Genomic DNA, 11678 nt, shown 5'->3' on the forward strand with positions numbered 1-11678 from the left:
CTCCCTGACCCCAAGTGTGTTATCCTAGCCCCTTTATATGTACTCTCTGACCGCAAGTGAGTTACCGTAGTCCCATAGTAGTACTCCCTGACACCAAGTGAGTTATCCTAGCCCCTTTATATGCACTCTCTGACCGCAAGTGAGTTATTCAAACCCCTTTATAAGTACCCCCTGACCCCAAGTGTGTTACCCTAGTCTTATATAAGTACTCCCTGAACCCAAGTGTGTTACCTTAGCCCCTTTATAAGTACTCCCCGACCTCAAGTGAGTTATCCTATCCCCTTTATTTGTACTCTCTGACCGCAAGTGAGCTATCCTAGCCCCTTTATAAGTACTCCCAGACCCCCAAATGTGTGATACCCTAGTCTCATATAAGTACTCCCTGAACCCAAGTGTGTTACCTTAGCCCCTTTATAAGTACTCCCCCACCCCAAGTGAGTTATCCTATCCCCTTTATATGTACTCTCTGACCGCAAGTGAGTTACCCTAGCCCCTTTATAAGTACTCCCTGACCCCCAAATGTGTTACCTTAGTCCCATAAATGTACTCCATGACCCCAAGTGAGTTATCCTAGCCCCTTTATATGTACATTCTGACCGAAAGTGAGTCACCCTAGCACCTTTATAAGTATTCCCTGTCCCCAAGTGTGTTACCTTAGTCACATAAATGAACTTCCTGACCCCAAGTGAGTTACCCTAGTCACATAGAAGTACTCCCCGACCCCAAGTCAGTTACCCTAGCCCCTATATAAGTACTCCCTGACCCCAAGTGAGATACCGTAGTCCCATAGAAGTACTCCCTGACCCCAAGTGAATTACCCTAGTCACATAGAAGTACTCCCTGACCCCAAGTGAGTTACCATAGCCCCTATATAAGTACTCCCTGACCCCAAGTGAGTTACCCTAGTCCCATATAAGTAATGCTTGACCCAAAGTGAGTTACCCTAGCCCCTATATAAGTACTCCCTGACCCCAAGTGAGTTACCCTAGTCACATAGAAGTACTCCCCGACCCCAAGTCAGTTACCCTAGCCCCTATATAAGTACTCCCTGACCCCAAGTGAGTTACCCTAGTCCCATAGAAGTACTCCCTGACCCCAAGTGAATTACCCTAGTCACATAGAAGTACTCCCTGACCCCAAGTGAGTTACCATAGCCCCTATATAAGTACACCCTGACCCCAAGTGAGTTACCCTAGTCCCATAGAAGTACTCCCTGACCCCAAGTGAGTTACCCTAGTCACATAGAAGTACTCCCTGACCCCAAGTGAGTTACCCTAGTCACATAGAAGTACTCCCTGACCCCAAGTGAGTTACCATAGCCCCTATATAAGTACTCCCTGACCCCAAGTGAGTTACCCTAGTCCCATAGAAGTACTCCCTGACCCCAAGTGAGTTACCGTAGTCCCATAGAAGTACTACCTGACCCCAAGTGAGTTACCCTAGTCACATAGAAGTACTCCCTGACCCCAAGTGAGTTACCATAGCCCCTATATAAGTACTCCCTGACCCCAAGTGAGTTACCCTAGTCCCATATAAGTAATGCTTGACCCAAAGTGAGTTACCCTAGCCCCTATATAAGTACTCCCTGACCCCAAGTGAGTTACCCTAGTCCCATAGAAGTACTCCCTGACACCAAGTGAGTTACCCTAGTCACATAGAAGTACTCCCTGACCCCAAGTGAGTTACCCTAGTCACATAGAAGTACTCCCTGACCCCAAGTGAGTTACCATAGCCCCTATATAAGTACCCCCCTACCCCAAGTGAGTTACCCTAGTCCCATAGAAGTACTCCCTGACCCCAAGTGAGTTACCCTAGTCCCATAGAAGTACTCCCTGACCCCAAGTGAGTTACCCTAGTCACATAGAAGTACTCCCTGACCCCAAGTGAGTTACCATATCCCCTTTATAAGTACTCCCTGACCCCAAGTGAGTTATCCTAGCCCCTATATATGTACTCTCTGACAGCAAGTGAGTTACCCTAGTCCCATAGTACTACTCCCTGACCCCAACTGAGTTACCCTAGTCCCATATAAGTACTGCTTGACCCAAAGTGAGTTACCCTAGCCCCCATATAAGCACTCCCTGACCCCAAGTGAGTTACCCTAGTCCCATAGTACTACTCCCTGACCCCAACTGAGTTACCCTAGTCCAATATAAGTACTCCCTGACCCAAAGTGAGTTACCATAGCCCCTTTATAAGTACTCCCAGACTCCAAGCGAGTTACCCTAGACGCTTTATATGTACTCCCATGCCCCAAGTGAGTTACCCTAGTCCCATAGAAGTACTTCCTGACTCCAAGTGAGTTACCCTAGACGCTTTATATGTACTCCCATGCCCCAAGTGATTTACCCTAGTCCCATAGAAGTACTTCCTGACCACAAGTGTGTTACCCTAGTCTCATATAAGTACTCCCTGACACAAAGTGAGTAACCATAGCCCCTTTATAAGTACTCCCTGACCCCAAGTGAGTTATCCTAGCCCCTTTTTATGTACTCTCTGACTGCAAGTGAGTTACCCTACCCCCTTTATAAGTACTCCCTGACCCCAAGTGAGTTACCCTAGTCCCATATAAGTACTCCCAGACCCCAAGTGTATTACCCCAGTCCCATAGAAGTATTCCCTTACCCCAAGTGTGTTACCCTATTTCCATAGAAGTACTCCCTGACCCCAAGTGTATTACCCTAGTCCCATATAAGTACTCCCTGACACCAAGTGAGTTCCCATAGCACCTTTATAAGTACTTCCTGACCCCAAGTGAGTTATCCTAGTCCCTTTATATGTACTCTCTGACCGCAATTGAGTTATCCTAGCCCCATAGAAGTACTCCCTGACCCCAAGTGAGTTACCCTAGTCACATAGAAGTACTCCCTGACTCCAAGTGAGTTACCATAGCCCCTATATAAGTACTCCCTGACCCCAAGTGAGTTACCCTAGTCCCAAAGAAGTACTCCCTGACTCCAAGTGAGTTACCCTAGTCACATAGAAGTACTCCCTGACCCCAAGTGAGTTACGCTAGTCACATAGAAGTACTCCCTGACCCCAACTGAGTTACCCTAGTCCCATATAAGTACTGCTTGACCCAAAGTGAGTTACCCTAGCCCCCATATAAGCACTCCCTGACCCCAAGTGAGTTACCCTAGTCCCTTAGAAGTACTCCCTGACCCTCAGTGAGTTACCCTAGTCACATAGAAGTACTCCCTGACCCCAAGTGAGTTATCCTAGCCCCTTTATATGTACTCTCTGACAGCAAGTGAGTTACCCTAGTCCCATAGTACTACTCCCTGACCCCAACTGAGTTACCCTAGTCCAATATAAGTACTCCCTGACCCAAAGTGAGTTACCATAGCCCCTTTATAAGTACTCCCAGACTCCAAGTGAGTTACCCTAGACGCTTTATATGTACTCCCATGCCCCAAGTGAGTTACCCTAGTCCCATAGAAGTACTTCCTGACCCCAAGTGTGTTACCCTAGTCTCATATAAGTACTCCCTGACACAAAGTGAGTTACCATAGCCCCTTTATAAGTACTCCCTGACCCCAAGTGAGTTATCCTAGCCCCTTTTTATGTACTTTCTGACTGCAAGTGAGTTACCCTAGCCCCTTTATAAGTACTCCCTGACCCCAAGTGAGTTACCCTAGTCCCATATAAGTACTCCCAGACCCCAAGTGTATTACCCCAGTCCCATAGAAGTATTCCCTGACCCCAAGTGTGTTACCCTATTTCCATAGAAGTACTCCCTGACCCCAAGTGTATTACCCTAGTCCCATATAAGTACTCCCTGACCCCAAGTGAGTTCCCATAGCACCTTTATAAGTACTTCCTGACCCCAAGTGAGTTATCCTAGTCCCTTTATATGTACTCTCTGACCGCAAGTGGGTTATCCTAGCCCCATAGAAGTACTCCCTGACCCCAAGTGAGTTACCCTAGTCACATAGAAGTACTCCCTGACCCCAAGTCAGTTACCCTAGCCCCTATATAAGTACTCCCTGACCCCAAGTGAGTTACCCTAGTCCCATAGAAGTACTCCCTGACCCCAAGTGAGTTACCCTAGTCACATAGAAGTACTCCCTGACCCCAAGTGAGTTACCATAGCCCCTATATAAGTACTCCCTGACCCCAAGTGAGTTACCCTAGTCCCATAGAAGTACTCCCTGACCCCAAGTGAGTTACCCTAGTCACATAGAAGTACTCCCTGACGCCAAGTGAGTTACCCTAGTCCCATAGAAGTACTACCTGACCCCAAGTGAGTTACCCTAGTCACATGGAAGTACTCCCTGACCCCAAGTGAGTTACCATAGCCCCTATATAAGTACTCCCTGACCCCAAGTGAATTATCCTAGTCACATAGAAGTACTCCCTGACCCCAAGTGAGTTACCATAGCCCCTATATAAGTACTCCCTGACCCCAAGTGAGTTACCCTAGTCCCATAAGAAGTACTCCCTGACCCCAAGTGAGTTACCCTAGTCACATAGAAGTACTCCCTGACCCCAAGTGAGTTACCCTAGTCACATAGAAGTACTCCCTTACCCCAAGTGAGTTACCATAGCCCCTATATAAGTACTCCCTGACCCCAAGTGAGTTACCCTAGTCCCATAGAAGTACTCCCTGACCCCAAGTGAGTTACCGTAGTCCCATAGAAGTACTACCTGACCCCAAGTGAGTTACCCTAGTCACATAGAAGTACTCCCTGACCCAAAGTGAGTTACCATAGCCCCTATAAAAGTACTCCCTGACCCCAACTGAGTTACCCTAGTCCCATAGAAGTACTCCCTGACCCCAAGTGAGTTACCCTAGTCACATAGAAGTACTCCCTGACCCGAAGTGAGTTACCATAGCCCCTATATAAGTACTCCCTGACCCCAAGTGAGTTACCCTAGTCCCATAGAAGTACTCCCTGACCCCAAGTGAGTTACCCTAGTCCCTTAGAAGTACTACCTGACCCCAAGTGAGTTACCCTAGTCACATAGAAGTACTCCCTCACCCCAAGTGAGTTACCATAGCCTCTATATAAGTACTCCCTGACCCCAAGTGAGTTACCCTAGTCCCATAGAAGTACTCCCTGACCCCAAGTAAGTTACCCTAGTCACATAGAAGTACTCCCTGACCCCAAGTGAGTTACCATAGCCCCTATATAAGTACTCCCTGACCCCAAGTGAGTTACCCTAGTCCCATAGAAGTACTCCCTGACCCCAAGTGAGTTACCCTAGTCCCATAGATGTACTCCATGACCCCAAGTGAGTTACCCTAGTCTCATAGAAGTACTCGCTGAACCCAAGTGAGTTACCATAGCCCCTATATAAGTACTCCCTGACCCCAAGTGATTTATCGTTGCCCCTTTATATGTTCTCTCTGACAGCAAATGAGTTACCCTAGTCACATAAAAGTACTCCCTGACCCCATGTGAGTTATCCTGGCCCTTTTATATGTACACACTGACCGAAAGTGAGTCACCCTAGCACCTTTATAAGTATTCCCTGTCCCCAAGTGTGTTACCTTAGTCACATAAATGAACTCCCTGACCCCAAGTGAGTTACCCTAGTCCCATATAAGTAATGCTTGACCCAAAGTGAGTTACCCTAGCCCCTATATAAGTACTCCCTGACCCCAAGTGAGTTACCCTAGTCACATAGAAGTACTCCCCGACCCCAAGTGAGTTACCATAGCCCCTATATAAGTACTCCCTGACCCCAACTGAGTTACCCTAGTCCCATAGAAGTACTCCCTGACCCCAAGTGAGTTACCCTAGTCACATAGAAGTACTCCCTGACCCCAAGTGAGTTACCATAGCCCCTATATAAGTACTCCCTGACCCCAAGTGAGTTACCCTAGTCCCATAGAAGTACTCCCTGACCCCAAGTGAGTTACCCTAGTCCCATAGAAGTACTCCCTGACCCCAAGTGAGTTACCCTAGTCCCTTAGAAGTACTACCTGACACCAAGTGAGTTACCCTAGTCACATAGAAGTACTCCCTGACCCCAAGTGAGTTACCATAGCCTCTATATAAGTACTCCCTGACCCCAAGTGAGTTACCCTAGTCCCATAGAAGTACTCCCTGACCCCAAGTAAGTTACCCTAGTCACATAGAAGTACTCCCTGACCCCAAGTGAGTTACCATAGCCCCTATATAAGTACTCCCTGACCCCAAGTGAGTTACCCTAGTCCCATAGAAGTACTCCCTGACCCCAAGTGAGTTACCCTAGTCCCATAGATGTACTCCATGACCCCAAGTGAGTTACCCTAGTCTCATAGAAGTACTCGCTGAACCCAAGTGAGTTACCATAGCCCCTATATAAGTACTCCCTGACCCCAAGTGAGTTATCGTTGCCCCTTTATATGTTCTCTCTGACAGCAAGTGAGTTACCCTATTCACATAAAAGTACTCCCTGACCCCATGTGAGTTATCCTGGCCCTTTTATATGTACACACTGACCGAAAGTGAGTCACCCTAGCACCTTTATAAGTATTCCCTGTCCCCAAGTGTGTTACCTTAGTCACATAAATGAACTCCCTGACCCCAAGTGAGTTACCCTAGTCCCATATAAGTAATGCTTGACCCAAAGTGAGTTACCCTAGCCCCTATATAAGTACTCCCTGACCCCAAGTGAGTTACCCTAGTCACATAGAAGTACTCCCCGACCCCAAGTGAGTTACCATAGCCCCTATATAAGTACTCCCTGACCCCAACTGAGTTACCCTAGTCCCATAGAAGTACTCCCTGACCCCAAGTGAGTTACCCTAGTCACATAGAAGTACTCCCTGACCCCAAGTGAGTTACCATAGCCCCTATATAAGTACTCCCTGACCCCAAGTGAGTTACCCTAGTCCCATAGAAGTACTCCCTGACCCCAAGTGAGTTACCCTAGTCACATAGAAGTACTCCCTGACCCCAAGTGAGTTACCATAGCCCCTATATAAGTACTCCCTGACCCCAAGTGAGTTACCCTAGTCCCATAGAAGTACTCCCTGACCCCAAGTAAGTTACCCTAGTCACATAGAAGTACTCCCTGACCCCAAGTGAGTTACCATAGCCCCTATATAAGTACTCCCTGACCCCAAGTGAGTTACCCTAGTCCCATCGAAGTACTCCCTGACCCCAAGTGAGTTACCCTAGTCCCATAGATGTACTCAATGACCCCAAGTGAGTTACCCTAGTCTCATAGAAGTACTCGCTGAACCCAAGTGAGTTACCATAGCCCCTATATAAGTACTCCCTGACCCCAAGTGAGTTATCGTTGCCCCTTTATATGTTCTCTCTGACAGCAAGTGAGTTACCCTAGTCACATAAAAGTACTCCCTGACCCCATGTGAGTTATCCTGGCCCTTTTATATGTACACTCTGACCGAAAGTGAGTCACCCTAGCACCTTTATAAGTATTCCCTGTCCCCAAGTGTGTTACCTTAGTCACATAAATGAACTCCCTGACCCCAAGTGAGTTACCCTAGTCCCATATAAGTAATGCTTGACCCAAAGTGAGTTACCCGAGCCCCTATATAAGTACTCCCTGACCCCAAGTGAGTTACCCTAGTCACATAGAAGTACTCCCCGACCCCAAGTCAGTTACCCTAGCCCCTATATAAGTACTCCCTGATCCCAAGTGAGTTACCCTAGTCCCATAGAAGTACTCCCTGACCCCAAGTGAATTACCCTAGTCACATAGAAGTACTCCCTGACCCCAAGTGAGTTACCATAGCCCCTATATAAGTACTCCCTGACCCCAAGTGAGTTACCCTAGTCCCATAGAAGTACTCCCTGACCCCAAGTGAGTTACCCTAGTCACTTAGAAGTACTCCCTGACCCCAAGTGAGTTACCCTAGTCACATAGAAGTACTCCCTGACCCCAAGTGAGTTACCATTGCCCCTATATAAGTACTCCCTGACCCCAAGTGAGTTACCCTAGTCCCATAGAAGTACTCCCTGACCCCAAGTGAGTTACCGTAGTCCCATAGAAGTACTACCTGACCCCAAGTGAGTTACCCTAGTTACATAGAAGTACTCCCTGACCCCAAGTGAGTTACCATAGCCCCTATAAAAGTACTCCCTGACCCCAACTGAGTTACCCTAGTCCCATAGAAGTACTCCCTGACCCCAAGTCAGTTACCCTAGTCACATAGAAGTACTCCCTGACCCGAAGTGAGTTACCATAGCCCCTATATAAGTACTCCCTGACCCCAAGTGAGTTACCCTAGTCCCATAGAAGTACTCCCTGACCCCAAGTGAGTTACCCTAGTCCCATAGAAGTACTCCCTGACCCCAAGTGAGTTACCCTAGTCACATAGAAGTACTCCCTGACCCCAAGTGAGTTACCATAGCCCCTATATAAGTACTCCCTGACCCCAAGTGAGTTACCCTAGTCCCATAGAAGTACTCCCTGACCCCAAGTGAGTTACCCTAGTCCCATAGAAGTACTCCCTGACCCCAAGTGAGTTACCGTAGTCCCATAGAAGTACTACCTGACCCCAAGTGAGTTACCCTAGTCACATAGAAGTACTCCCTGACCCCAAGTGAGTTACCCTAGCCCCTATATAAGTACTCCCTGACCCCAACTGAGTTACCCTAGTCCCATAGAAGTACTCCCTGACCCCAAGTGAGTTACCCTAGTCACATAGAAGTACTCCCTGACCCCAAGTGAGTTACCATAGCCCGTATGTAAGTACTCCCTGACCCCAAGTGAGTTACCCTAGTCCCATAGAAGTACTCCCTGACCCCAAGTGAGTTACCCTAGTCCCATAGAAGTACTACCTGACCCCAAGTGAGTTACCCTAGTCACATAGAAGTACTCCCTGACCCCAAGTGAGTTACCATAGCCCCTATATAAGTACTCCCTGACCCCAAGTGAGTTACCCTAGTCCCATAGAAGTACTCCCTGACCCCAAGTAAGTTACCCTAGTCACATAGAAGTACTCCCTGACCCCAAGTGAGTTACCATAGCCCCTATATAAGTACTCCCTGACCCCAAGTGAGTTACCCTAGTCCCATAGAAGTACTCCCTGACCCCAAGTAAGTTACCCTAGTCCCATAGATGTACTCCATGACCCCAAGTGAGTTACCATAGCCCCTATATAAGTACTCCCTGACCCCAAGTGAGTTATCGTTGCCCCTTTATATGTTCTCTCTGACAGCAAGTGAGTTACCCTAGTCACATAAAAGTACTCCCTGACCCCATGTGAGTTATCCTGGCCCTTTTATATGTAAACTCTGACCGAAAGTGAGTCACCCTAGCACCTTTATAAGTATTCCCTGTCCCCAAGTGTGTTACCTTAGTCACATAAATGAACTCCCTGACCCCAAGTGAGTTACCCTAGTCCCATATAAGTAATGCTTGACCCAAAGTGAGTTACCCTAGCCCCTATATAAGTACTCCCTGACCCCAAGTGAGTTACCCTAGTCACATAGAAGTACTCCCCGACCCCAAGTCAGTTACCCTAGCCCCTATATAAGTACTCCCTGACCCCAAGTGAGTTACCCTAGTCCCATAGAAGTACTCCCTGACCCCAAGTGAATTACCCTAGTCACATAGAAGTACTCCCTGACCCCAAGTGAGTTAACATAGCCCCTATATAAGTACTCCCTGACCCCAAGTGAGTTACCCAAGTCCCATAGAAGTACTCCCTGACCCCAAGTGAGTTACCATAGCCCCTATATAAGTACTCCCTGACCCCAAGTGAGTTACCCTAGTCCCATAGAAGTACTCCCTGACCCCAAGTGAGTTACCCTAGTCCCATAGAAGTACTACCTGACCCCAAGTGAGTTACCCTAGTCACATAGAAGTACTCCCTGACCCCAAGTGAGTTACCATAGCCCTTATATAAGTACTCCCTGACCCCAAGTGAGTTACCCTAGTCCCATAGAAGTACTCCCTGACCCCAAGTGAGTTACCCTAGTCACGTAGAAGTACTCCCTGACCCCAAGTGAGTTACCCTAGTCACATAGAAGTACTCCCTGACCCCAAGTGAGTTACCATAGCCCCTATATAAGTACTCCCTGACCCCAAGTGAGTTACCCTAGTCCCATAGAAGTACTCCCTGACCCCAAGTGAGTTATCGTTGCCCCTTTATATGTACTCTCTGACAGCAAGTGAGTTACCCTAGTCACATAAAAGTACTCCCTGACCCCATGTGAGTTATCCTGGCCCTTTATTTGTACTCTCTGACCGCAAGTGAGTTACCCTCGTCCTATAGAAGTACTCCCTGACCCCAAGTGAGTTACCCTAGTCACATAGAAGTATTCCCCGAACCCAACTGAGTTACCATAGCCCTTATATAAGTACTCCCTGACCCCAAGTGAGTTACCCTAGTCCCATAGAAGTACTCCCTGACCCCAAGTGAGTTACCCTAGTCACATAGAAGTACTCCCTGACCCCAATTGAGTTACCCTAGTGACATAGAAGTACTCCCTGACCCCAATTGAGTTACCATAGCCCCTATATAAGTACTCCCTGACCCCAAGTGAGTTATCCTTGCCCCTTTATATGTACTCTCTGACCGCAAGTGAGTTACCCTAGTCACATAAAAGTACTCTTTGACCCAAAGTGAGTTAACCTAGCCCCTTTATAAGTACTCCCTGACCCCAAGTGAGTTACCCTGGTCCCATATAAAAACTCACAGACACCAAGTGAGTTACCCTAGTCCCATATAAGTACTCCTTGACCCAAAGTGAGTTACCCTAGCCCCTTTATAAGTACTCCCTGACCCCAAGTGAGTTACCATATCACCTTTATAAGTACTCACTGACCCCAAGTGTGTTATCCTAGCCCCTTTATATGTACTCTCTGACCGCAAGTGAGTTACCGTAGTCCCATAGTAGTACTCCCTGACACCAAGTGAGTTATCCTAGCCCCTTTATATGCACTCTCTGACCGCAAGTGAGTTATTCAAACCCCTTTATAAGTACCCCCTGACCCCAAGTGTGTTACCCTAGTCTTATATAAGTACTCCCTGAACCCAAGTGTGTTACCTTAGCCCCTTTATAAGTACTCCCCGACCTCAAGTGAGTTATCCTATCCCCTTTATTTGTACTCTCTGACCGCAAGTGAGCTACCCTAGCCCCTTTATAAGTACTCCCAGACCCCCAAATGTGTGATACCCTAGTCTCATATAAGTACTCCCTGAACCCAAGTGTGTTACCTTAGCCCCTTTATAAGTACTCCCCCACCCCAAGTGAGTTATCCTATCCCCTTTATATGTACTCTCTGACCGCAAGTGAGTTACCCTAGCCCCTTTATAAGTACTCCCTGACCCCCAAATGTGTTACCTTAGTCCCATAAATGTACTCCATGACCCCAAGTGAGTTATCCTAGCCCCTTTATATGTACATTCTGACCGAAAGTGAGTCACCCTAGCACCTTTATAAGTATTCCCTGTCCCCAAGTGTGTTACCTTAGTCACATAAATGAACTCCCTGACCCCAAGTGAGTTACCCTAGTCCCATATAAGTAATGCTTGACCCAAAGTGAGTTACCCTAGCCCCTATATAAGTACTCCCTGACCCCAAGTGAGTTACCCTAGTCACATAGAAGTACTCCCCGACCCCAAGTCAGTTACCCTAGCCCCTATATAAGTACTCCCTGACCCCAAGTGAGATACCGTAGTCCCATAGAAGTACTCCCTGACCCCAAGTGAATTACCCTAGTCACATAGAAGTACTCCCTGACCCCAAGTGAGTTACCATAGCCCCTAT

This window comes from Prorops nasuta, unplaced genomic scaffold, assembly GCF_024137725.1.
Source record: "Prorops nasuta isolate Cenicafe-Biocafe unplaced genomic scaffold, Cenicafe_Pnas_1.2 PNAS00039, whole genome shotgun sequence".
Classification (NCBI taxonomy): domain Eukaryota; kingdom Metazoa; phylum Arthropoda; class Insecta; order Hymenoptera; family Bethylidae; genus Prorops; species Prorops nasuta.